Source organism: Eumetopias jubatus, unplaced genomic scaffold (assembly GCF_037043125.1).
Source record: "Eumetopias jubatus isolate StellerSeaLion01/CBP00866 unplaced genomic scaffold, mEumJub1_p1.0 scaffold_7, whole genome shotgun sequence".
NCBI classification, from domain to species: Eukaryota; Metazoa; Chordata; class Mammalia; order Carnivora; family Otariidae; genus Eumetopias; species Eumetopias jubatus.
In genome coordinates, this window is record NW_028274813.1 from 128,992,140 (window position 1) to 129,019,151 (window position 27,012).

The 27,012-nt window shown below is 44.8% G+C and overlaps 1 pseudogene; it reads left to right on the forward strand.

Moving 5' to 3' along the window:
• Positions 1 to 7,589: 7,589 nt before the first annotated feature.
• On the forward strand, positions 7,590 to 8,418 carry LOC114223273 (protoheme IX farnesyltransferase, mitochondrial pseudogene; annotated as a pseudogene).
• The last annotated feature ends 18,594 nt before the right edge of the window (positions 8,419 to 27,012 follow it).

The window sequence follows — 27,012 nt, forward strand, 5'->3', positions numbered from 1 at the left end:
AGGGCTGTACAGGATGCACCCTGTCCAATTTAAGGTGTATTATTCACACTGTGGTCCATGAGAATGGTGCCCCCTGGAGTTGTGCAGTGGGGAAAAAAGCACTTTACACTCCTCTCCTTGCTACTTCCCTCACCTTAGCTCTGACCTCCATTTCTACCCTGGAATAGAGTCAGCCTGGAGTGGAGGAGGGCCATACGGGCACCTGACTCACATCTTGCCCCCACCCATCCAGTCTCCACAGAGTCCTTTATCAAAAAGGCATGTCCTATCATGTCACCCCTCTGCTTCACACCCTCCATTGGCTCCCCACTGTCCTCAAGATAAAGCTCAAACTCCTTCACCAGGCTTATGAAATTAAAAGGCCTAGCACAACCTGGCCCTGCTTCCTTCTTCAACTCGACTTAGACCTGCACAACCACCACAGGAAACCTTCCACTGCAGCCACGGCTCATCATTAGAGGTTCTCAGAACCTCCCACACCTGCTCACCATTAAAGCTTTGCACATATTATTTCCTCTGCCTAGGCCTACACCCGCAGTCACCCTCTATCCCACATCTGCCCCTTGCTCCATACTTCATCTAAACTTCTATGTGCCCAGCTCCACGGCCCAGCTCACATATCACCTCCTCCAGGCTGTATTCCCTGACTAGCCTGGCGTGAGCTGCTGTGACCCCGACTTGAGTCTAGGTTGACTGCTTCACTACCGGGCCTTTTAGGACCAAAAGCAGTGCTCCGTAAACAGCTGTTGCATGCCATAAAGGTTCTCCCAGGCCCCACTCCTCGGCAGGTAACTGAGGAACTTTCTGCAGCAACCCTTCCCCCAGGAAGAATTTCTTTGCAGCATTACCACCTCGGGCAGCTCTGGTACACTCTGAAATCTCACCAGCTCAGGCCTGGTCTCTGCCCTTCTTCTGAGCAAGCCCTTCTCTTCTCTCTGCTCCTGCCCCATAGCCTGGCCTCCCCAGCTCAAGCCTCCTCGGTGAGCCTGCCTGTTTCTGCAGCTCTGCAACCACCCCGTGCAGACACCATCCCTTTCTGTAAGGCTTATTCCTGCGCACTAAACAGAAACTCCTGGTGGGGAGCCAAAACCCAGTCATCCTGCAAAGTTACCCCCTTGGCTCCTTGGAAGGGAAGGGACCCATGTCCTGCCCCAGCCTCTCTCTCCTCCCAAGCTTCCTGACTTATTGGTGAATTTGTTGCACTCTAGTGCATACTACTTCTTGCTCTGTTCAAATTGCAAAGGGCGAGCCCATTTCATGAAGTTCAAGACATCCCCTTTCCTCCAATCCCCTTTTCCTTCCATGTTCTCAGTAATGATAACACTTCCCCTCTTTATGAAGCCCACTGGCTCAAATTCCCAGAGGCAGAACACCTCCCTACAGCCCGGAGGAGTCTCTCCCAGAAGCAGCTGAGCTGGGCAGATGGAAGCTCCAGGCTCACCCAGGTGTTCTACTCTATCCCTCACTGAGCCTTCGGGCTGGGACCCCAGGCACAGGTGTCAGCACCTGGAAAGAGTGAGCGTGGACCAAGAGCCTAGCATTCGCTCCCAAGGGCTGACGGTGACAGTGATGCTAGTGACGCTATTTTTTCTAACTGAGACTTGGGCAGCGGCTCGGTGAGCTCCAGTGATTGACCTGGACTCCAGCATGGAGAGGGAGCCTGGAAACTACTCAGTACAGGGCTCAAAGTGGGCTCCTCTCTGCTAGAGATGCCGCACATGGGGGCAGGATGTCAGCTATGTGGGGGAGAGCAGGTGATAAGGAAAGCGACCGGAAGGCTACAGCAACCCTGGCGAACTGCTTCATGACCTGGGCTTCTGCATACACAGCTACCGTTTCTGAGCACTTCCAGCATACCAGGAGCTGTGCCGAGAGCTTTTCTGGATTCCTCCAGCCAACCTCTGTGGAAGGAGTTATGATGAACCCCAGCCAGCAGGTAAAGACACTGAGGCTCAGAGCGGCTGTGACTCACACCATACTTGTGAGCGCTGGGATGCTCCCTCAGGCTGTCACACACTGGATCCAGTGCCCTTACCCACCAGGCCACACCGCACAAGCTCTGGACTGCAGAAAGATTCTGTGGCTTAAAACAAATAATTAATTAAAATGAATTCCCCCAGGAAATGCTAATCAAAACCACTTCACACCCATTAGAATGGCTATCACCAGAGAAAAAAAATAAATAAAAACAGAAAGCAACAGGTGTTGCAAGGATGTGGAGAATTTGGAACCCTTGTGGCAAACAGTACGGCAGTTTCTCAAAAAAGTAAACACAGCATTACCATTTGATCCCCCAATGCCACCTCTGGGTATCTACCCCAAAGAATTGAAGGCAGAGACTCAAAGAGATCTGTGTACACCCAAGAAGTCAAACTCACAGAGACAGAAGGGAGACCGGGGGCTGCCAGGGGCTGGGGAGAGGGGGCCGGGGGGGGGGGTAGTTAGTGTCAAATGGGGGCAGAGTTTCAGTTCTGCAAGACGGAAAGGGTCGGAGACGGATGGGGTGCTGACCCCACAGCAATGTAAATGGAGCTAATCCCACGGAACTGCACACTTAAAAACAGGATGGTAAATGTTATGTATTTTACCATAATGAAAAAGTTTTAAAAAAAAGTTAAAATGCTAAGTTTCATGTCATGTATATTTTGCCAATTTCTTTTTTTTTTTAAGTTTTTATTTATCTTTTTGAGTCATCTCTACACCCAACCATGAACCTGAGATCAAGAGTCACCTCCACTGACCGAGCCAGCCAGGTGCCCTATTTTGCCATAATTTTTTTTTTTTTTTTGGCCACAATTTCTTAAAAATGAAGTCCTCCCTTCTTTAGTTGGAAAACTGGGGTCCCAGAGAGGAGAAGCTGACCTTCCCCCGGACTGTTCGTTCCTGCTCTCCCTCTCTGGCGACGGCCACGCATCCGGGAGACGCGCTCGCTGCTGGGCACGTGCTCCCTCCGGCGCCCAAGGGAACAGCTCTGCGCCTTCTTACTGTTCCTTTTTTCTCCCTCCGCAGCTCAAGGCCAACCTGCCTCTTCGTGTATTTCGGCCGGAAGATGGTACCTGGGCTGAAAAGCTCGTGAAAAGGCTTTGGGGAGACAGACTGGGCTGTGAGGGTGTGCAGAGGCGACTGCTACCGCCCCTGCCTCGCGGCATTCAGGTGCCCTCTCTCAGGGATAGTCTCTGTCACCCACTGTCTGCCCCTTTCCCCCAGGCCTTTCTTGTCCCTTGGAAGCAAACCCATCTCCTCTCTGGCTCTCTGGCGCCATCTTGTGTGACTTCTTAAATAGCCACAAAGATTTTTTTTTTTTGTCTTCATCTTTAGTAGTAGCATTTTTAAAGAACACAATAGTTCTCAAAGTTTTATTGCAGCAGAATTTATACAATATTCTATAATGCTATAACAATAATATAGTATTAGTAATAATAATAATATTCTAGAAGAAAATCAACTTTACCCATTGTTCTAGCACCAAGTGGTCAAGGCTTTTTCCCCCCAACCTTTTGTAGATATTTCAAAGATAATCTGAAGGGTAGAAGTTGGTTTTATTCCCCTTGCCCTTCGTATAGATAGAAAAACTCCCCGTGAGATAAAAATAAAGAAAGAAACGGTTTGTGTTGACAGTTCTATCTGAGCCAGAAGAGGAACAGTTTAAGTAAAATAGGTCATAAATGCTTGTCTTTTCCTGTCTGGGCTCAGCACACCTGAGTGGGCACAACCTCGCAGTGGCAGTTAGAACTGAATTCCTAATGAAAACACAAATGTGGTCCAGGGACAGCCCCATGATGCCAATGACCGAATCCACACCTGCTGATCTACTGGTCTACCCGGTGGGGTATGTTGCTAAAGCCAAAACCAATGTCTCAAAGAGGAGGAAGAGGGAACGAGTTGCACGCAATTGCTTAGAGGCATTTATCACTGGTTCATGGAATAAATCTAGTACCAGGATTTTAAGTACCAGCACAAAGCTTCACCAAGCCTCTCTTATTCTTGTGGAAATCCAAGTTGCTATCGGCAAGTGACACAGAAAAAAGCAAGCAAGCAGGCCACTTTGGTGTTATAATCCCACCTTGGGTTATCAGCGTCATTGAGAGGACTTTAAAATATCCGCTCTACTCACAGGAGGCCTCAAACCAAAGAGAGACTTTCAGAACTCAGACATGGGCTTTTTTGTTCTGGAGATCCAGTCCCTTTCTCCAAAGAGAGCCCATGGAGTTCAAACAAAACAGAAAAGCAAGAGGGCCCTGGGGAAGGGAAAGAAGCAGGGGCCGTCCACATTTGCAGGCAAGCTATCTGCCAAAGGATTAATTGATAAAAGCAAATCCCTTCGACTTGAAGTAGAGAAAATCTCAAAAGGAAAACAAACCACCTCCCCGGTGAGGCAGCAGGCAGAAGGCCTCATTTTTTTTTCTTTAAATACACCGTCACAGTTCCCAAAAATGCACGAGGTGTCATCCCTGCAGTAAAACAAGTCAGGCTTTGAGGTCGGGGAGCCCTGAGTTTAAAAGCCTGCCCGTGGGGCGCCTGGGGGGCTCAGTCAGTTGGGCGTCTGCCTTCGGCTCAGGTCCCGATCCCAGGGTCCAGGGATCGAGCCCCTCATCGGGCTCCCTGCTCCGCGGGGGGCCTGCTTCTCCCTCTGCCTCTGCCTGCCACTCCCCCTGCTCGTGCGCATGCTCTCTCTGTCAAGTAAATAAATAAAATCTTTTTAAAAAAATAAGTAAAATAAAAGCCTGCCCATGACTTCAAACCGCTTCAGCAGCAGCCCTGGGCCCCAGGATCCTCATCTCCACATCAAGACAAATAATATCTGCCTCAGGGGACTGAAATGAATACAGGGGGAACATCCCTAGGATAGAGCTGGCCCAAGCAGGTGTTCAGGAGATTGTGGGGGCCATCTTGATGATGACGACGACGACGACGACGAGGGCAACCGTACTCTTCCACTCCTGCTAGACCCGACCCTTCCACACACAAACCTGCCCCTCTTCTAACTGGCAGTCACACTCAGTAACTGTCGCTAACATCCACGGAGCACTGACTATGGGCCAGGCCCCGTACAATAAACTATTTCACTTCATTTGCAGGGCACCCAAAGATAGCCGCAGCTAATACCCCGCTCTACAGGCAAGGAAACAGGTTCAGAGAGGTTGGGGTAATGTGCTGGTCGGGGAAGGCTGACCACTATCACAGAAAAAACGCACAAAACTTCAGTCTCCCCCCACAAAAGCCTACATCTCCCCCACACCCCTGGGGCAGAGAGCATGGAACAAAGGACTTACTCTAGCCATCATTCAGGGACCCAGGCTCCTTCCATATTGCGACCTCCTACGCTGAGCCGCCCCTTGATCCCCGGCAGTGAGATAGCAAGCAAGAGGGAGAGGGCAAGAAAACCAGTAGCTCTTCCTCCCCTCAACTCAGTGTGACACATGACACTTCCGCTCACAGTCCACCAGCTAAAACCAGTCTCTGGGGCCCACCTAGATGCAAGGGGCTGGGGGAATAGCCTCTTTGTGCTCCCAGGAAGAGAAGAAGAGAAATAGATACTGGTGAACAATAGTTTCTACCACAATGAACTTGCCTAAGAGCACGCAGCCAGTAAGGATGGAAGGGAGCTATGAACCCAGACCCTCACCTCCTAATCACCGAGCTACATACCATCTGGGGAACTGTGGAGATTTTAAAACAGAGCTCCCAAATTCTCTCCCATTCTTCCAATCAAGATGTAGGGTCCATGTCAAATCCGGATTCTGTTAGTCTTTGACCAACAGAATACAGCAAAAATGACACTATGACCATGTCCAGTCTCTTAAGACACTGGCAAGTTTCGACTTCCTATCTCTTGGGATGCTCTCTCTTGGAATCCAGCTGCATTCTTGTGAGGAAGCCCCAGCTAGTCTGTATGGAGAGATCACCTGTATTTGTTCCAGCTGACAGGCAGGGAGAGGTCCAGCCATCATCTAGAATCACCCACCAGATGTGTGAGTGAAGACACTTCCAGATGATTCTGACCCTCAGCAGTCAAGTCATCCCCAGCTTTTGAGTCTCCCTAGCTGAAGCCCCAGACACCATGCGGCAGAGGCACTCCACCTGGCTGTGCCCAGCTTGCATTCCTGACCCACAGAATCTATGAGCATAAGAAAATGGGTGATTGATGCCACTAAGCATGGGGGTGGTTTGTTATAAAACAGTAATAACTGGAAAAGGAACTTATTTAAGAATTTCATGTCGGGGTTGCCTGGGTGGCTCAGTTGGTCGAGCGGCTGCCTTTGGCTCAGGTCATGATCCTGGAGTCCCGGGATCGAGTCCCACATCGGGCTCACTGCTCAGCAGGGAGTCTGCTTCTCCCTCTGACCCTCCCCACTCTCGTGCTCTCTCTCTCATTCTCTCTCTCTCAAATAAATAAATGAAACCTTAAAAAAAAAAAAAAAGAATTTCATGTCAGGGCACCTGGGGGGCTCAGTCAGTTAAGCATCTGCCTGTGGCTCAGGTCATGATCTCGGGGTCCTGGGATCAAGCCCCACATCAGGCTCCCTGCTCAGCGGGGGGTCTGCTTCTCCCTCTGCCTCATCCCTCCCCACCCCACCCGCCACCACTTGTGTGCTCGTTCTCTCTCTCAAATAAATAAAATAGTCCCGCATCGGGCTCCCTGCTAGGCGGGGAGCCTGCTTCTCCCTCTGCCTCTGCCTCTCTCTCTCTCTCTCTCTCTCTCTCTGACTCTCATGAATAAATAAATAAAACATTAAAAAAAATCTTTAAGAAAAAAATTTCATGTCAAACAGTCAAACAGATGCTATTACTTCTGGGGGGGGCGGGCTTCCAGAATCTCTTTAAGATTCATTTATTTTTTTATTTGAGAGAGAGAGAGACAGAGAGCAAGCGAGAGGGCACAAGCAGGGGGAGCGCTCAGCGGGGAGCCCAACGCAGAGCTCCGATCCCAGGACCCCCGGCATCATGACCTGAGCTGAAGGCAGACGCTAACAGACTGAGCCACCCAGGCGCCCCCAGAATCCTTTTTATTTTTGTTCTTATGCTATTTGATATTTTTCCCACAATAAAAATTATCCAAAATAAAAATGTGTAATTCATCATCAGAAAAAAAAGTTTCACTGACACACCCTCTGCTCAGTCACTGAACCCCACTGACCCCTGTGCAATTGTGCCCCTCGACTGTGCCAGGAAATGAGACTCCTGGGTCTATGTGCTAAAGCTGGGGGGCTACGCAGACCCTAGGGGTCGTCAGTGCTTGTTCCGGGAACAATTCAGCGGCACTAGCCGCCACCTCTGACTGTCCTCTTTGAAGCACTAAACCAGCTTCTGCGAGGAGGAGCAGGGCCCTGGGTCAGCCCCACCTGTGCAAGGGGAGGTAACCCTAGGAAGGGGGCTGGGGTTGTGGTGAAACAGGCCCTAGAGATGATTTGTGAAAATGTTGCCAAAGAGGCCAGGATGCTGCCTGCCTGTGGACCGTGGGCTCATGCTGTTTCCCTCCGTGGTGTGCCCTTCCCGGGCACAGAAGATCAACCGTGGAAGTGAAAGCTCAGGAAAAGGGAGCTGGCAGTGCCCAGCAGCCATGAGGAGAGCCTCCAGACTCGGGCACTATGGCCGCATCCCCGCACACTCTCTCCTCACGCCTCCTGACAGGCTGGGTCGGAGGATGTGTCTGGCTTCCAGAAAAAAAGGCAATGGAAGAATCCCCTCACACGTTAATGCATCTTTTCAGGATCATCCATAAGCCGCGGACGACATTTTAGCACTTGACCTTCCTCAAGTGCCTGCATGTCACACAACTGGACAGAAGCCTCAAGCAGCAAGTAAAACGGAAGCCGGACCAGCGCCAGTTCCTTTCCTGGAAAAAACCCCTTGGGTCAGGCCACAGCAAACATGTAGGACGTAAGACCTCTCCCACCCCCAGCCTGCCTCTGTCCAGAAAGCCGAAGGAAAACCACTGCTGGGACTGGAACCAGCTTCCAGAAAGCAGTGGGGAGACATGAAGCTGCCGTCTGGATGACCTGCCAGCAATTACGGCTCCGCTGTCCAAAATCAAACCCACAGCTCGCAGCGGGGTTTGCATTGGCTCGGGGACCTTCTGACCAGCCCTGCCTCCTACATCCTTTTGTCGGAAGAGGCCTTGCATCCTTTGCTACCAACTCCATCCATCAGTTTTTTGAGGTACCACTGGATTCAAACATGAAGAGGACAAAAAAACAGATGTCTGATTCGTGGACAGGTCAGCCTGTGGCCGACGGTGTCCTTGGCCACCTGCTGTGCTGTTCCAGGAGTTGCCCTTCCAATCTGGGGGCGATGAACCCACTCACAGGAGCCCTGGGGGCCTTCCACATTTTCCTGTATACCTGTTACTTTACCCCACTGAAGAGGATCAGCACCCAGGCGCCCCTGAAGTATTTCTTTCTGGAAGGTTGGCACTAGACCTCATACGAGCAGCCCGTCCCGCTCTGACCCATGTCCCCCTTCGGTCACTGCTGCTGATCAGCAGCCCCTTTGCTGCACGGCTTCTCAAGACCGAATGAGAAGGGAAATCAGAAAAAAAGGTGAGCTGGAATACCCGGCCACATAGCTCACATTCTTGTCCCTTTAGCGAAAAACACCATTTCTCCCCTGGAAGCTTCTAAATTCAGAAATTAGCCTCCATACATCCACTGGCCTTAAGAGCCAGAAGCTTGGGTTGGACTCCCATTGGGGATGCGTCCGGTTCCAGGAGCTGTGCGAGGGTCCCTGTTGCAGGTGTGGCTTAAACAGGATGTTTTAAGTATTCCATCTTCAGGGGCACTGTTGCCCTGTCAGAATTCATTTTGGGGTGTTTAAGCAACATTTAAACGGTCCCTGCAATATACTTGTTCTCAAAAGTTTCTAAAGCGATTGCAGATAACATCTGATCCCTGTTTCTACCTATCTGTAATATTACCTCTTGGCTGTATCCAGGTTCTTTACTGTGGGCAACATGGCATCTCATCAAGAGTTCTCAAGACCCCTGGACATTCTATGTCTCTCCCTGGTCTCACTGCATTAAGTCTATGCCCCTTTCTCAACTTGACCTCACTTGGTTACACCAAGTAAGGAAAAGTAATAGTCATCTCTGAATATCAAAATCTGGAACCTTTCTGAATGCCCACCAAGAGGACATTAAATACCCTAAATTATGTTGTATCTTTTAAATGGAATACTATAGAACCCTCAAAAACAATGTTATATGGTCAGGGCACCTGGCTGGCTTAGTTGGTGGAGTGTGGGACTCTTGGTTTCAGGGTTGTGAGTTCAAGTCCCACGTTGGGTATAGAGAATACTTAAAAATGAAATCTTTTTAAAAAATATGGTCATATATACTTGGAAACATGAAAAAATGCTCAAGTTATTATTACGGTAAATTTCAAAAGATGTTGGCAAAAGTGTTTCTGTGGTATGACTCAACTGTGTAAAACAGAACATGAACAGCTTAGAAAAGACTGGAAGAATATACACCGAGATGTTCACTGATGAATCTGCTAAGCACTGGAATCATGCTTGCTTTTTCTTTCTTTGTTTCTTTCTTTGTTTCCCTTCCTCCCTCCCTCCCTCCCTCCCTCCCTCCCTCCCTTCCTTTCTTTCTTTCTTCTCTCCTACAGTGAATATTTTTTAAGAGTACTGAGAGCAATTCAAAAAGATTTTCCTAAAGAAACAGTAAATAGGGGCGCCTGGGTGGCTCAGTCAGTTAAGCATCTGCCTTCAACTCAGGTCATGATCCCAGAGTCCTGGGATCAAGCCCTGGTGGGGCTCCCTGCTTCTCGCCCTCTCTCTGCCCCGTACCCCGCTCGAGTCTGCTTCTCCCTCTGTTCCTTACCCCGCTTGTGCTCTCTCTCAAGTAAATAAAGAAAATCTTTAAACAAAAAAAAAAGAAGAAGAAGAAGGGGGGCACCTGGGTGGCTCAGTCGTTGAGCGTCTGCCTTCGGCTCGGGTCATGATCCCGGGGTCCTGGGATCGAGCCCCGCATCGGGCTCCCTCCTCCGCGGGAAGCCTGCTTCTCCCTCTCCCACTCCCCCTGCTTGTGTTCCTGCTTTCGCTATCTCTCTCTCTCTCTGTCAAATAAACAAATAAAATCTTTAAAAATAAATAAATAAATAAGATGGTGCTTCCTGTGATTAGAGAACGAAAGTAAAACTTTTGAGAAAACGATAGAACCTTAATGCTTTACTAGACAAAAACAGAGACTGCTTTCAAATGCTTGTTCTAGCATCTTTTATATACATAGCCCCCTTGGGGTGTGTTAACTTGTGACTCTAGGGGCCACCTCTCTTTCCCCTACTGGATGTCACAAGGTCTCCCCTGCCTCTGCTGGCTGCCAGGTCGCTCTTGGATGGTGACAGGCTGTGCCCTCATACACAGAAAACCTATCATATTGATGTGCTCAAGAGCCCTACCCCTTCGGGGACATCTGGGTGGCTCAGTCGGTTAAGCGTCTGCCTTTGGTTCAAGTCATGATCCCAGGGTCCTGGGATGGAGCCCCCACATTGGGCTCCCTGCTCAACGGGGAGTCTGCTTCTCCCCTCCTTCTGCCCCTCCCCCAGCTCATACATGCTCTCACTTTCTCTCTCAAATAAATAAAATCTTAAAAAAAAGAAAGAGCCCTACCCCTTCACACCCTCACCCATCCCTTCTTATAGGCTCTGGCTACTTAGTGTTGAGGACTTAGAGAGGGATAAAGACAAATGTCTCCTTACTCGACTAGACTGGGTCACAGTTCCTGTATTGGTTTACATGGCTTCTCGGACCAGCCCTGAGTAGGCTCTCCTGATCTCTGCATGACAAGTTTTCAAATGCTAATTTTGACTCCCCTATGGAAGGATATGGGAGCTCTTTATTGGGGGAAAGGGTACTGCACAGTTCAATGACGTGACCCTGACCCTGGCTCAACTCTTCCACACACCCCTCAACTCCCTTAGCTCAGGAATCACAAGAAATGGTTGAGTAATAGAAGCCACTCATTACAATCACCTACATAAAACAAGAGCCTCCAACACTCCTTCTCCAAGGGCACTGTATTGTTATCTATTGATGCATAGCAAATTACCCCAAAATGTATCAGCTTAAAACAACAAATATTTATTCTCTCAGTTCCTGTGGGTAAGGAACCTGGACATGGCTTAACTGTGTCCTCCAGCTTAGAGTCTCTCACAGGACTGTAATCAAGGTGTCAGCCTAAGGCTGGGATCTCATCTGAAGACTTGACTTGGGAAGGACCTGCTTTCAAACACACTCACTGGCTATTGGCTAGAGGCACCCTCAGTTCCTTACTACAACGAGCCTCTCCATAGAGCAGCTAACAAAATGACAGCTGGCTTAGGGCAAAAATGAACTATTGGGATTTCATCAAGATAAAAAGCTTTTGCACAGCAAAAGAAACAGTCCACAAAACCAAAAGACAACCGACAGAATGGGAGAAAATATTTGCAAATGACATATCAGATAAAGGGCTAGTATCCAAAATCTATAAAGAACTTTATCAAACTCAACACCCAAAGAACAAATAATCCAATCAAGAAATGGGCAGAAGACATGAACAGACATTTCTCCAAAGAAGACATCCAAATGGCCAACAGGCACATGAAAAAGTGCTCAACATCGCTCGGCATCAGGGAAATCCAAATCAAAACCTCAATGAGATACCACCTCACACCCGTCAGAATGGCGAAAATTAACAAGTCAGGGAACGACAGATGTTGGCGGGGATGTGGAGAAAGGGGAACCCTCCTACACTGTTGGTGGGAATGCAAGCTGGTGCAACCCCTCTGGAAAACAGCATGGAGGTTCCTCAAACAGTTGAAATTAGAGCTACCATTCGATCCAGCAATTGCACTACTGGGTATTTACCCCAAAGATACAAATGTAGGGACCCGAAGGGGTACGTGCACCCCAATGTTTATAGCAGCAATGTCCACAATAGCCAAACTGTGGAAAGAGCCAAGATGTCCATCGACAGATGAATGGATAAAGAAGAAGTGGTATATATACACAATGGAATATTATGCAGCCATCAAAAGGAATGAGATCTTGCCATTTGCAACGACGTGGATGGAACTGGAGGGTGTTATGCTGAGTGAAATAAGTCAATCAGAGAAAGACATGTATCATATGACCTCACTGATATGAGGAATTCTTAATCTCAGGAACAAACTGAGGGTTGCTGGAGTGGTCGGGGGTGGGAGGGATGGGGTGGCTGGGTGATAGACATTGGGGAAGATATGTACTACGGTGAGCGCTATGAATTGTGCAAGACTGTTGAATCACAGATCTGTACTTCTGAAACAAATAACACAACATATTTTAAGAAAAAAGAAAAAGAAGAAGATAGCAGGAGGGGAAGAATGAAGGGGAGTAAGTCAGAGGGGGAGACGAACCAGGAGAGATGATGGACTCTGAAAAACAAACTGAGGTTTCTGGAGGGGAGGAGGGTGGGGGGATGGGGTTAGCCTGGTGATGGGTATTGAGGAGGGCACGTTCTGCATGGAGCACTGGGTGTTATGAACAAACAATGAATCATGGAACACTACACCAAAACAAATTATGTAATATATGGTGATTAACATAACAATAAAAAAATTTTAAAAAAAAATGACAGCTGGCTTCATCAGAGCGAGTAGGCAAGAAGAGCCAGAGAAAGTGAGTGTAAGCAAAATGGAAGCCACAGTCTCTTTGGAACCTAATCTCAGAAGTGACATCTGTTCACTTCTGCCACAATCTATATTAGAGTCACTAGGTCCAACACACACTCCAAGGGATCACACAAGAGCGTGAATACTAAGAAGCGAAGAATCACTGGAAGCCATCTTGGAGGCTGCCTTCCACAGGTACAAAATCCTTTCTCTCCAGCTCACTGAAGAATACCATTAGATTCTTGAGGAATTGCTCCCTTTTACATCGTTGGGCTGAGAAGATGTTTTATCCTCTTGGGCCCCTCCATACCTCTAGAAACTCCTGCCTCCCCAGTCCCAAGTAGCTTGGAAGTACCCCAGCATATTCCTGGTCACTATAACAAGACGAAGCAAATCAACACCAATTTCCTAGATGTACCTTCCTCCAGAAGGCCCAGGACACACACAGCCTTCCTCCACAGTGGACCCCACGAAATTCCCACATCCTTACAGGCTGATCCACTGCCCCACCCCTTCTTTTTCTTGTTCTCTCCAAGTCTCTGCTTTCCTGTTAAAGTAGGCATAGGGGCAGGAAACAAGAGCTCAGAATCCCTGGAAGTTATCAAAACGCCACACAGCCAAAGAGGGGAGCAAGCAACCAAAAACCCAAATCCTGAACTGGGAGAATCAGGCTAGAGTCCCAGAAATTCAGAAGACAAGCAGAACCTTAGGAGAAAACAGCCAGGGATATCTGAATCCTTTCCTGGGAAGGTTGGAAAACGCTTGATCCTCTCAACTCCATCTTCAGGGGTTGAGGCCCCTTCCAATGCCCAGTAAAATCCATTTCCCACCCCCATACGCTTTGACTCCCCCCCCCCAGAAAACAAAAGAGAAACAGGATTGTTTCCATGAAAGATTAAGGAGAACATTTCATTACAAGTCACAGCACAGAAACAGAATTGCTTTCAGGATGCCTCCAACAGAACCTCCTTGCAGGAAGATCAAAGACCTCTTGATTATCAGCAATAAATACGGCATTGCAAATGCATTCCCAGGCCTGGCTGTTTGACTATGAGTTCATGAAACCTGAACATATAAATATTATTTTCTGTTGTGTATTTTTTTATTTAAAATATATAGATGTTAAGGGCACCTGGGTGGCTCAGACAGTTAAGCATCTGCCTTTGGCTCAGGTCATGATCCCAGGGTCCTGGGGTAGAGCCCCACATCGGGCTCCCTGCTCAGCGGGGAGTTTGCTTCTCCCTCTCCCTCTGCCTGCCACTTCCCCTGCTTTTACTCTCTCTCTAATAAGAAATAAAAAATCTTTTTAAAAAATAGATAGATAGATAGACAGATGTTAAATTCCACCATACATTAAATAGTTATTTGGGGCTAGTTCAAGCATTTATATGTTTTATATGAGGAAATATAGCCCAAATTCTAAAATCCAATGATGTAAACGAACATGAATACTACAATCACCTCTTAGGTTTCATACCTTTATACTCTAGTATTATAGTTTTGTGGGGTTTTTTTAAAGATTTATTTATTTTAGAGAGACAGAGAGAGTGCAGGAGCAGGGGGAGGGGCAGAGGGAGAGGGAGAGGGAGAATCTCCATCAGACTCCCCACCGAGCCCAGAGCCCAAGGCAGGGCTCAATCTCACAACCCTGAGCTGAAATCAAGAGTCGGATGCTGAACCAACTGAGCCACCCAGGCGCTCCTATAGGACTATAGGTTTTAATTTTTTTATTTTTGAGGCACCAAAACAACTATTTTATCACGTAAGAACTTAGTGTCCCAAAATGAGGAAAATGTGAAAGAGTGGAGCTTCTGCATCTGAAAGGAATGAGGCCAGAGTCCAGCCTGTTCAGCCTCCTCCTCCCTCCCTTCAGATTTCTTGGGATCCTCTGGGGACCCTAGGACACCATGGGACACAAAAGTCGTGTTCAAAATTAATCTGCACTTTCAAGATCCAACACTAGAGGGCAGAACGCTGAGCCTAAGCTGAGCTTTAGATTCATTATTCTGTTTGTGTCCAGGATGATAAAGATTCCTGTTGCAAAACACATTTTTAAAGAAACCATTTTCATATCACAAAGTTTAACTCTTTTGGAAACATAGGTCTCTGTTAAAGCAAAAGTTGTTGTAGAGTGCCCTGGAAAATTAAACAATTAAGTAACACTGTAATTCAGTGAGATCAGATTTCTACAAACCTCAAACCAGAAAACAGCCTAAAAATATTAGATGAGAAGGCAATACACTTGGGCCTTGATGAGGGGGGAGGAGCATAAATAAGCTTAGGAAATAATAAAAAACATAATAAAATAATTATGTTACATCTTTAAACATAATGAAATAATCTCATTAAGTCCAAATTCATTTAAAGGTCAATGATGCATAATTTATGTAGGCTCATGAAATGTATTCTGTAAATGATAATTAAACCAACATTCCCGTCTTTTTTTTCTCCCGCCTCTCCTATTAACTCTATAAACACTAGAACACTCGTATATTTTAGGTGGTAGTAACAAATTTAAAGGATAGCATGTTTTCCTGAAGTTATTTCTAATAAAAATTCCAAACTCCACAGACACCTAATTCACTGACATTTTATCAAACACGACAGCATTGTGTCGCAGAAGATCAGCATTGCAAGGGAGGAGCTACAGAGGAAAGATTCTACACAGGAGTGAAGATAAATAAGCCCAAGATAATATGTCAGTTTCATAATATGGCTGGGAACTACCCTGGACATATATTTTTCAAAATTAAGGAACTGAGCCAATATAAGTCCGCAAGGAGAGACTCTGATTCATTCAGCATTCTCTGTTCTGGGGTCTGAGAGTATACAAGTGAACAAAACAAACAGAAATCCCTGGGTGGGGCGGAGCAAGATGGCGGAGGAGTAGGAGACCTGGATTTCGTCTGGTCTCAGGAATTCAGCTGAATAGGGATCAAACCATTCTCAACACCTACGAACTCAACAGGAGATCGAAGAGGAGAATAGCAACAACTCTCTGAACAGAGAAGAGACCACTTTCTGGAAGGTAGGAGGTGTGGAGAAGTGAATCCGAGGCGATATTCGGGAGGATAGGCGGCGGGGGAGGGGGCCTCCGTCGGCCGCTTCTGGCAAGTGCTAGAGCCGCGGAGCACAAAATCGGACCTTTGAGAAGCCGGCTCCGCGGAGGGACGTCGCTCCAGTGGCTAAGCGGAGGGTGGAACCCTCGCGGGACAGTGTGGTCTCAGGACCCTCAGGGTCACAGAAAGACCGGGGGTGCCTGAGTGCGGCAGAGCTCCCAGGTATCGGAGCGGGGAAGCCGGCTGCAGAGACGGAGTGAAGGAACAGGCTCTCAGCTCGGGGTTGCCATAAACCGTGATCCGCAGCCCAGTCGGGCCACTGCTCCTCCAGCAGGGACCCAACAAGCGGCAGAGCCGGGGAGACTCCCCTTCCTCCCCCGGGAGGAGCGGCGCGGGAGCGCACCGCAGGGATCTGCTGGGTTTGGAGACTCCACACGAAGTCGGTGCCAGAGACAGAAACGCTGGGTCACAGGCCGGGTGAGCACGGAGTGCGGCTGGAGACCAGGTAGACGGGAGTGACTGACTGCTTTTCTCTGGGGGTGCACTGAGGAGCGGGGCCCCGAGTTCTCAGCTCCTCCGGGTGGAGATTGGGAGGCCACCATTTTCACTGTCGTCCTCCAAAGCCGGACGGAAAGCTTGCAGGGAACAAAAGCTCCTGAGAGCAAACCCGAGGAGCTTGCTTATCCCGGACCGACAAGGGCGGGGCAATCCCGCCTCCAGCAAAGACATGTGGGAACCACGGGAACAGGCCCCTCCCCCAGAAGATCAGCAGGAACAGCCAGCAAGCCAAGACCAAGTTTACCGATCAAGGAGAACGGGAGAACTCCAGCGCTAGGGGAATACTGCACATAGAATTCATGGCTTTTTTTACCACGATTCATTAGTTTTTCAAAGTTAATTTTTTAAACTTTTTTTTTAATTCCTCTTTTTCCCTTTTTCAATCAACATCTTATCAATCCCTTTTTTAAAAAAAAACATTTTTTATTTTTCATTTTTAGAGTCATATTTTATCCCTTCATATTAGTTACCCTTATTTTTGGCATATATATATAAGTTGTTCTCTCTTTAAAATTTTGAGATACAGTTTCTTCTAACAAATCAAAATATACCCTAAATCACTACTGTATGCCTTTGTTCTAGTCTCCAACCTGATCACATTCTCTCTTTTTTTTAAATCTTCTTCTTTCTTTTTTCAAACAACTTCTTATTGTATCAATTCCTTTTATAAAATCTTTTATAAGTTTCATCCTTACAGTCATCTTCCATCCCTTCATTGTATCAACCCTTATTTTCTACATATATAAGTCTTTCTTCCTTTAAAATTTTAGGAGGCACTTTTTTCTAACAGACCAAAATACGCCCAAAATCTAGTGTGTGACACTGATCTATGCACCAGCCTGATCATATTTGATCATATTCGGTTTTTTCTGGATTTGTTCTGTTTTTGCTTTTAATCTTTTTCTTTTTGGTTTTTTTTTTTCTTTCTTTTTTCTTTCTTTCCCTTTCTTTTCCCCTGGTTTCAGATCTTTTCTGATTTGTATAGAGTATATTTGCTGGGGACGTTGTTAACCTGTTAGCATTTTGGTCTCTCATTCCTCTATTCTCCTCTGGACAAAATGACAAGACAAAAAAACTCACCTCAGCAAAAAGAACAAGAGATAGTACCGTCTGCCAGGGACCTACTCAATACGGACATTAGTGCGATGTCGGACTTAGAGTTCAGAACCATGACTTTAAAGATACTAGCTGGGCTTGAAAAAAGCGTGGAAGTTATTAGAGAAACCCTTTCTGGAGAAATAAAAGAACTAAAATCTAACCAAGTCGAAATCAAAAAGGCTATTAATGAGGTGCAATCAAAAATGGGGGCACTAACTGCTAGGATAAATGAGGCAGAAGAGAGAATCAGCGATATAGAAGACCAAATGATGGAAAGTAAAGAGGCTGAGAAAAAGAGAAACAACTACATGATCACGAGGGCAGAATTCGAGAGATAAGCGATACGGTAAGACGAAACAACATTAGAATAATTGGGATCCCAGAAGAAGAAGAAAGAGGGTGCCTGGGTGGCTCAGTTGGTTAAGCGACTGCCTTCGGCTCAGGTCATGATCCTGGAGTCCCGGGATCGAGTCCCACATCGGGCTTCCTGCTCAGCAGGGAGTCTGCTTCTCCCTCTGACCCTCTTCCCTCTCGTGCTTTCTATCTCTCATTCTCTCTCTCTCTGAAATAAATAAATAAAATCTTTAAAAAAAAAAAAAAAAAAAGAAGAAGAAGAAAGAGAGAGAGGGACAGAAGGTATATTGGAGCAAATAATAGCAGAGAACTTCCCTAATGTGAGGAAGGAAACAGGCATCAAAATCCAGGAGGCACAGAGAACCCTTCTCAAAAATCAATAAAAATAGGTCAACACCCCGACATCTAATAGTAAAACTTACGAGTCTCAGAGACAAAGAGAAAATCCTGAAAGCAGCTCAGGAGAAGAGATATGTAACCTACAATGGTAGAAATATTAGATTGGCAACAGACCTATCCACAGAGACCTGGCAGGCCAGAAAGGACTGGCATGGTATCTTCAGAGCACTAAACGAGAAAAATATGCAGCCAAGAATACTATATCCAGCTAGGCTCTCATTGAAAACTGAAGGAGAGATTAAAAGCTTCCAGGACAAACAAAAACTAAAGGAATTTGCAAACACGAAACCAGCCCTCCAAGAAATCTTGAAAGGGGTCCTCTAAGCAAAGAGAGAGACTAAAAGCAGCACAGATCAGAAAGGAACAGAGACAATATACAGTAACAGTCACCTTACAGGCAATACAATGGCACTAAATTCATACCTTTCAATAGTTACCCTGAATGGAAATGGGCTAAATGCCCCAATCAAAAGACACAGGCTATCAGATTGGATTAAAAAACAAGACCCATCAATATGCTGTCTGCAAGAGACTCATTTTAGACCCAAAGACACCCCAGGATTGAAAGTGAGGGGGTGGAAAACCATTTACCAGACTAATGGACACCAAAAGAAAGCTGGGGTGGCAATTCTTATATCAGACAAACTAGATTTTAAAACAAAGACTGTAATAAGAGATGAGGAAGGACACTATATCCTACTTAAAGGGTCTATCCAACAAGAAGATCTAACAATTGTAAATATCTATGCCCCGAACATGGGAGCAGCCAATTATATAAGGCAATTAATAACAAAAGCAAAGAAACACATTGACAACAATACAATAATAGTGGGGGACTTTAACACCCCCTGACTGAAATGGACAGATCATCTAAGCAAAAGATCAACAAGGAAATAAAGACTTTAAATGACACACTGGACCAAATGGACTTCACAGACATATTCAGAACATTCCATCCCAAAGCAACGGAATACACATTCTTCTCTAGTGCCCATGGAACATTCTCCAGAATTGATCACATCCTAGGTCACAAATCAGGTCTCAATCGGTACCAAAAGATTGGGATCATTCCCTGCATATTTTCAGACCACAATGCTTTGAAACTAGAACTCAACCACAAGAGGAAAGTCGGAAAGAACTCAAATACATGGAGGCTAAAGAGCATCCTACTAAAGAATGAATGGGTCAACCAAGAAATTAAAGAAGAATTAAAAAAATTCATGGAAACCAATGAAAATGAAAACACAACTGTTCAAAATCTTTGGGATACAGCAAAGGCAGTCCTGAGAGGAAAGTATATAGCAATACAAGCCTTTCTCAAGAAACAAGAAAGGTCTCAAATACACAACCTAACCCTACACCTAAAGGAGCTGGAGAAAGAACAGCAAATAAAGCCTAAACCCAGCAGGAGAAGAGAAATCATAAAGATCAGAGCAGAAATCAATGAACTAGAAACCAAAAGAACAGTAGAACAGATCAACGAAACTAGGAGCTGGTTCTTTGAAAGAATTAACAAGATTGATAAACCCCTGGCCAGACTGATCAAAAAGAAAAGAGAAATGACCCAAATCAACAAAATCATGAATGAAAGAGGAGAGATCACAACCAACACCAAAGAAAGACAAACAAGTATAAGAACATATTATGAGCAATCTATGCCAGCAAATTAGATAACCTGGAAGAAATGGGTGCATTCCTAGAGATGTATCAACTACCAAAATTGAACCAGGAAGAAATAGAAAACCTGAACAGACCTATAACCACTAAGGAAATTGAAGCAGTCATCAAAAATCTCCCAACAAACAAAAGCCCGGGGCCAGATGGCTTCCCAGGGGAATTCTAGCAAACATTTAAAGAAGAATTAATACCTATTCTCCTGAAACTGTTCCAAAAAATAGAAATGGAAGGGAAACTTCCAAACTCATTTTATGAGGCCAGCATTACCTTGATCCCAAAACCAGACAAAGACCCCATCAAAAAAGAGAATTACAGACCAATATCCTTGATGAACATGGATGCAAAAATTCTCACCAAAATACTAGCCAATAGGATCCAACAGTACATTAAAAGGATTATTCACCAGGACCAAGTGGGATTTATCCCCGGGCTGCAAGGCTGGTTCAACATCCGCAAATCAATCAACGTGATACAATACATTAACAAAAGAAAGAGCAAGAATCATATGATCTTCTCAATAGATGCAGAAAAAGCATTTGACAAAGTACAACATCCTTTCTTGATCAAAACTCTTCAGAGTATAGGGATAGAGGGTACATACCTCAATATCATAAAAGCCATCTATGAAAAACCTACAGCGATTATCATTCTCAATGGGGAAAGGCTGAGAGCTTTTCCCCTAAGGTCAGGAACGCGGCAGGGATGTCCACTCTCACCACTGCTATTCAACATAGTATTAGAAGTCCTAGCCACAGCAATCAGACAACAAAAAGAAATCAAAGGCATCCAAATCGGCAAAGAGGAAGTCAAACTCTCACTCTTTGCAGATGATATGATACTGTATGTGGAAAACCCAAAAGACTCCACCCCAAAACTGCTAGAACTCATACAGGAATTCAGTAAAGTAGCAGGATATAAAATCAATGCACAGAAATCAGTGGCATTCCTATACACCAACAAGACAGAAGAGAGACGAATCAAGGAGTCGATCCCATTTACAATTGCACCCAAAACCATTAGATACCTAGGAATAAATCTAACCAAAGAGGCAAAGGATCTGTACTCAGAAAACTATAAAATACTCATGAAAGAAATTGAAGAAGACACAAAGAAATGGAAAAACGTTCCATGCTCATGGATTGGGAGAATCAACATTGTGAAGATGTCAATGCTACCTAGAGCAATCTACACATTCAATGCAATCCCCATCAAAATACCATCCACTTTTTTCAAAGAAATGGAACAAATAATCCTAAAATTTGTATGGAACCAGAAGAGACCCGGAATAGCCAGAGGAATACTGAAAAAGAAAAGCAAAGCTGGCGGCATCACAATTCCGGACTTCCAGCTCTATTACAAAGCTGTCATCATCAAGACAGTATGGTACTGGCACAAAAACAGACACATAGATCAATGGAACAGAATCGAGAGCCCAGAAATGGACCCTCAACTCTATGGTCAACTTATCTTTGACAAAGCAGGAAAGAATGTCCAATGGCAAAAAGACAATCTCTTCAACAAATGGTGTTGGGAAAATTGGACAGTCACATGCAGAAGAATGAAACTGGACCATTTCCTTACACCACACACAAAAATAGACTCCAAATGGTTGAAAGACCTAAACGTGAGACAGGAGTCCATCAAAATCCTAAAGGAGAACACAGGTAGCAACCTTTTCGACCTTAGCCGCAGCAACTTCTTCCTAGAAACATTGCCAAAGGCACAGGAAGCCAGGGCAAAAATGAACTATTGGGATTTCATCAAGATAAAAAGCTTTTGTACAGCAAAAGAAACAGTCCACAAAACCAAAAGACAACCGACAGAATGGGAGAAAATATTTGCAAATGACATATCAGATAAAGGGCTAGTATCCAAAATCTATAAAGAACTTATCAAACTCAACACCCAAAGAACAAATAATCCAATCAAGAAATGGGCAGAAGACATGAACAGACATTTCTCCAAAGAAGACATCCAAATGGCCAACAGGCACATGAAAAAGTGCTCAACATCGCTCGGCATCAGGGAAATCCAAATCAAAACCTCAATGAGATACCACCTCACACCCGTCAGAATGGCGAAAATTAACAAGTCAGGGAACGACAGATGTTGGCGGGGATGTGGAGAAAGGGGAACCCTCCTACACTGTTGGTGGGAATGCAAGCTGGTGCAACCCCTCTGGAAAACAGTATGGAGGTTCCTCAAACAGTTGAAATGAGAGCTACCGTTTGATCCAGCAATTGCACTACTGGGTATTTACCACAAAGATACAAATGTAGGGACCCGAAGGGGTACGTGTACCCCAATGTTTATAGCAGCAATGTCCACAATAGCCAAACTGTGGAAAGAGCCAAGATGTCCATCGACAGATGAATGGATAAAGAAGATGTGGTATATATACACAATGGAATATTATGCAGCCATCAAAAGGAATGAGATCTTGCCATTTGCAACGACGTGGATGGAACTGGAGGGTGTTATGCTGAGTGAAATAAGTCAATCAGAGAAAGACATGTATAACATGACCTCACTGATATGAGGAATTCTTAATCTCTGGAAAGAAACTGAGTGTTACTGGAGTGGTTGGGGGTGGGAGGGATGGGGTGGCTGGGTGATAGACATTGGGGAGGGTATGTGCTACGGTGAGCGCTGTGAATTGTGCAAGACTGTTGAATCACAGTTCTGTACTTCTGAAACAAATAACGCAACATATTTTAAGAAAAAAGAAAAAGAAGATAACAGGAGAGGAAGAAAAGGGGAGTATGTCAGAGGGGGAGACGAACCATGAGAGATGATGGACTCTGAAAAACAAACTGAGGGTTCTAGAGGGGAGGGGGTTAGGGGGATGGGTTAGCCTGGTGATGGGTATTGAGGAGGGCACGTTCTGCATGGAGCACTGGGTGTTATGAACAAACAATGAATCATGGAACACTGCACCAAAAACTAATGATGTAATATATGGTGATTAACATAACAATAAAAAATTTAAAAAAACTAATGATGTTTGGTGATTAACATAACAATAAAAATTTTTAAAAAAACAAACAAAAATCCCTGCCTTCACAGAACTTAAATCCTTATAAGGAGAAGCAGTCAGTGAACAAGCTGGTTGGGAGCACTATAGAGATAAAGTAAATCAGGGAAGCTGGAAAAAGACTGTAAGAGTAGGTAGGGGCATAGGGATGTATCATTTTAAATAGGGTGGGAGATGCCAATTCCAGGAAAAGAGAACAGAAAGGGGAAAGGCCCTGAGGCAAGTGCAAGGAGTAGGAAGAAGGTAACTTTGGCAAGAACAGAGTGATTAAAATGGAAAATAATAGGACATCAAGTCAGGGAGAAAAGGTAGAGTGGAAGGTGGGCGATACACTGGAGGACAATATTGCTGATTGCCAGGATCTGGGCTTTCATTCTGAGAGAGATGGACTACCAGTGGTGGCTTATAAAGAAAAGAAAGCATCATCAGAGTTAATGTTCTAATAGGATCAGTCTGGCTACTAAGTCAAGAATAAGCTATACAAGGTGCCTGGGTGGCTCAGTCGTTAAGCGTCTGCCTTCGGCTCAGGTCATGATCCCCGGGTCCTGGGATCGAGTCCCACATCGGGCTCCCTGCTCCGCGGGAAGTCTGCTTCTCCCTCTCCCACTCCCCCTGCTTGTGTTCCTGCTCTCGCTGTCTCTCTCTGTCAAATAAATAAAATCTTAAAAAAAAAAAAGAAGCTATATAGGGCAAGGGTGCACAGGCATATGACAAAAATACAGTAAGAAATAATAATGACTTGGTTATAGCCTAATAACTTCTATCAGACTATTCCTGATTGTCACCGTTATAAACTCTGGAGCTGTTTGAAGACGTTGCAGAGTGACCAAAAGCAGACAGAAACAGAAGAGGAGTTGACATTTGAAAACGGGAATATGGCAGAGAGAGTCAGGCAAAACCTGGAATCTTACTGGTCTGTGGAGTCAGAAAAAAAGAATTGAAGCATGCCAAAGCAGCTGGTTACTAACTGGAGGAATTCACAGAATTCCACGAAATGGAGGAAGCCACAGAGGAAGTAAACTCAAAATCTCCAGAGAAAATCCCCTCACATCACTGGCTGACCCCTGAGGTGCACATCTGTAGGGCAAGACTACAAAAAGCGCCGGGGAGAAACAGCTGGAAGGGCAAAAGAGCTGAACTGAGATTTTAGCACATGCCCACCACAGGGAAGACAGAGGTTGGAGATCAAATCTTTCCAAGTTAAAGGGGCTTGGTAAAAACCACAGGCTTTCCAGTAAAACTCCATAAAAGCCACACTTAGGAGTAAAAACCACCTCCCAGGACTAATGTATTCACCTTAAGAGTATTAGTAAAACCAAAATAGACCTGCCCTAGCAATGCATAAAATCAAGCCTCACAAGATTCAGGTGATATAAAGTAATTTACATTCCAGAAAAAAACTCAATATTCTCTAAAGATAGAAAACAGATTTGAGATCCCTTTAAAGCATATCTCCCACAAGTCCAGTATATAATAAAAAATTACTAGATATGAGAAAACAAAGGAAAATGAGACCCATAAAAGAAAAAAAGATGACTCAGCAGTTGGAATTAGCAGATAAGAACTTTAACATACCTATTTTAAATATGTTCAAGGGACTTAACGGACAACACAGTCAGGATGAATAAACATTAAAAATATTAGGAAAGAAATTAAACATCTAAAAAATGACCAAAAAGAAACTCTAGAACTGAAAAATAGAATATCTGAAATTGAAAAAAACAAACCAAAAACACAGCATAAGAGTGGATTGGACACAACAGAAGGAATAATCAGCGACCCTGAAGATAGGTCATGAGAAATCATACCAACTGAAGTTTGATCATGGTCATCAAGTTCCTGAAATAATCAATTATAGGGGATCTGCGCAGAATTAGTCATGAATTTAGCAGTCATTACCAGCACTAGGCCTGGAAAAGCAAGAGGAGGGTAAAGTATCAGAAACCAGAGAGAGTTGTAAAAGAAGTCCTGATTTTACTCTTCTCCAGCTCCTAATCTTCTAGTGACTCTCATTGGATCAATCAATCAGAAGCTTAGGGGCATCAGACCCAACTGATTCTGTAAAAACCCCATGGCCCACAGCAGGGTGGAGATTATAAAGAATGGAGGGTCAAACAGGGAATCTCTAGATCACACACCTACATATATCTCAGCAAACGATTAAAAAGACAAAACAAAAAAGGTCCATCATAAATCCTAGTTTCTTACAAATTAATAAAATTCACACTTGCCCAAAGCTCCTACAGCACTGAATTCCAAAAGATAATGAAATAGTATCTATTACATTTTGAGCAGAACTGTTGTAATCACATATTTTAAAATCTAGTCAAACTGTTTTTCATGTGTGGGATGCCTAGGTGGCTCAGTCAGTTAAGCGTCTCCCTTCAGCTCAGGTCATTATCCCAGGGTCCTGGGATCGAGCCCCGCATCGGGCTCCCTGCTCAGCGGGGAGTCTGCCTCTCCCTCTGCCCTCCCCACCTCATGCTCTATCTCTGTCTGTCTCTCTCTCTCTCAAAAAAATAAAATCTTTTTTTAATTAAAAATCAATAAATAAAATTTAAAAATAAATTAGCTGGAGTGGTGGGGGGTGGGAGGGATGGGGTGGCTGGGTGACAGACAGTGGGGAGGGTAACTGCTATGGTGAGCGCTGTGAACTGTGTGAGACTATTGAATCACAGACCTGTACTGAAACAAATAATACATTATATGTTAAAAAAAAAAAAAAAGGAGCGCCTGGGTGGCTCAGTCGTTGAGTATCTGCCTTCAGCTCAGGTCATGATCCCAGGGTCCTGGGATCGAGCCCCGCATCGGGCTCCCTGCTCATGCGGGAAGCCTGCTTCTCCCTCTGCCTGCCGCTCCCCCAGCTTGTGCTCTCTCTCTCTCTCTCTCTCACTCTGTGTGTCAAATAAATAAAATCTTTAAAAAAAGAAGAAGAAGATAGCAGGAAGGGAAGAATAAAGGGGGGAATCAGAGGGGGAGACGAACCATGAGAGACTATGGACTCTGAGAAACAAACTGAGGGCTCTAGAGGGGAGGGGGTGGGGGGATGGGTTAGCCTGGTGATGGGTATTGAGGAGGGCACGTACTGCATGGAGCACTGGGTGTTATATGTAAACAATGAATCATGGAACACTACATCAAAAACTAATGATGTAATGTATGGTGATTAACATAACATAATAATAAAAAATAAATAAAAGTAATAAAAAATAAAAAATAAATTAGAGTATATAACCAGGATATATGGGCACGAGCTGCTACTGACCTAGAAGTTCTAAAAATATATATATATATATATATATGTTTTTCATGTGTAAAAATAACAGAAAATTATTCTCAGATGTCCAAAGATTGGAAAACATAGCCTGAACATTGTTTTTGGGAAAAAATTATTTGAAGACATACTAAGGCAAACTGAAAGAAAAGTCAACATTAAGAATTCAAAAACTGGGAATCTGTAATAAAAGATATGTGTAATGCTTCAATTTGGGCAAGGGAGGGCATGCAAATTAGAGTTATATATTCTTTTTTTTCATTTACAGTTGACAAGCACTAAAAGAAATTACTGTACGCATTCCACCAAGAGTTCACTCCTAGCACAAGAGGAGAGAATGAGAGACTCAGAATCTCCACTGAGACAGACAATTGAAGAAACTGTCCTAGTTACTAAGGTACCAGACTTAGTACCTTAGTACCTTAGTACCTAATGGGATCAGTGAGGTTGGGGCACCAACCTCACTGATCCCATTAGATCATGTGCTATCTGATAGCATGTGGAGCTTAAGGTAAGGTTTGGCCCTGCATGCTTTACTCAACTGTTCCCATTCTGTATCTGCTCCTTCCTCAGTGCTGCATCCTTCACCCTGCAATACACACAAAATATCCTATGTTTGATTAACTTAAAACAATAACCACAGTGTCCTGCCTCAACACTTTCTAACAATGGCTAGATTTTTTACAGGATTGGGACATTGTGCAAAGAACCAATGAATAATCTCCACAAAAACGCTGCAGTAATAGAGAATCACACAATGGCCAATTTCATTGTAAAATAACTTAAAAAATTACTTTCTTACTGAATAGTGAAGAAAAAAGTCTGATAGAATATATGCCAAACAATTAACAGTGATTGTCTCTAGGGTAGGATCATAACAAATTTGTGCTTTCCACATTACCAATTGTAGTTCTATCATTTTTC